Source organism: Nanorana parkeri, unplaced genomic scaffold, assembly GCF_000935625.1.
Source record: "Nanorana parkeri isolate BGI_ZX_2015 unplaced genomic scaffold, ASM93562v1 scaffold3953, whole genome shotgun sequence".
NCBI lineage: Eukaryota > Metazoa > Chordata > Amphibia > Anura > Dicroglossidae > Nanorana > Nanorana parkeri.
This window is the reverse complement of record NW_017310220.1, coordinates 14,749-15,633: the sequence shown is the minus strand read 5'-3', so window position 1 is coordinate 15,633 and position 885 is coordinate 14,749. Positions and strand designations below refer to the sequence as shown.

The 885-nt window shown below is 54.9% G+C and overlaps 1 long non-coding RNA gene across 1 annotated transcript in view; it reads left to right on the top strand.

Moving 5' to 3' along the window:
- Positions 1 to 669: 669 nt before the first annotated feature.
- Positions 670 to 885, top strand: part of LOC108803627 — a 6,525-nt gene continuing 6,309 nt past the window's right edge. The window contains exon 1 of the long non-coding RNA XR_001942292.1: positions 670 to 703. This is a non-coding gene — a long non-coding RNA (uncharacterized LOC108803627). The remainder of the gene's footprint in view (positions 704 to 885) is intronic.

Below are 885 nucleotides of genomic sequence, written 5' to 3'. Positions count from 1 at the left end.
ATCACATACAAAGGGGGGCGAGCCCATCACATACAAAGGTGGGCGTGGATTTTAAGGTTGGAAATCCTTTTGATTTGTTCTGATATTTTCCTCTTCCTCAGGATTGGGGAGCGCTCCCTACTCTTCACTTCTCTCCCTCCCTGCTGACCTCGTCCTTCCTAAACTCTACGGTTGTCAGGAATCTTGACCTGTCCACAGAATCCGCTCCGGACCCCCAGAGAGACCACCAGCGCTGGGCGCGTCTCCGAGCTGCTCTGACACTTCACCGCAAGAAGAAAGGTCCGGGAAGCCATTTCTCTGCTAGATTGTATTATGTGGGGTCTCTGTAGGAGGTTGGGTTCTGGACTATGTGGGACCTCTGTAGGAGGTTGGGTTCTGGACTATGTGGGATCTCTGTAGGAGGTTGGGTTCTGCACTGTGTGGGACCTCTGTAGGAGGTTGGGTTCTGGACTATGTGGGATCTCTGTAGGAGGCTGGGTTCTGTATTATATGGGGCCCCTGTAGGAGGTTGGGTTCTGCACTGTGTGTGGCCCTTGTAGGAGGTTGGGGTATGTGGGGCCCCTGTAGGAGGTTGGGTTATGTGGGGCCCCTTTACTTATGTGTGTCTCCCTTCTTGTCCTCAGTGGAAGGCGGCGCAGCATCCAGTCACCCGGCTGGCAGAAAATATTGGAACCAAAGTGCGCATGGCAATTCCTCGTCACTGGTAAGACCGTCATACCCTGTGCAGGTCACGCGTGACGTTTTCCTGGTCCGTGTCCTGTCCCATGTCTCCGTGTCCTGTCCCATGTCTCCGTGTCCTGACCCATGTCTCCGTGTCCTGACCCATGTCTCCGTGTCCTGACCCATGTCTCCGTGTCCTGACCCATGTCTCCGTGTCCTGACCCA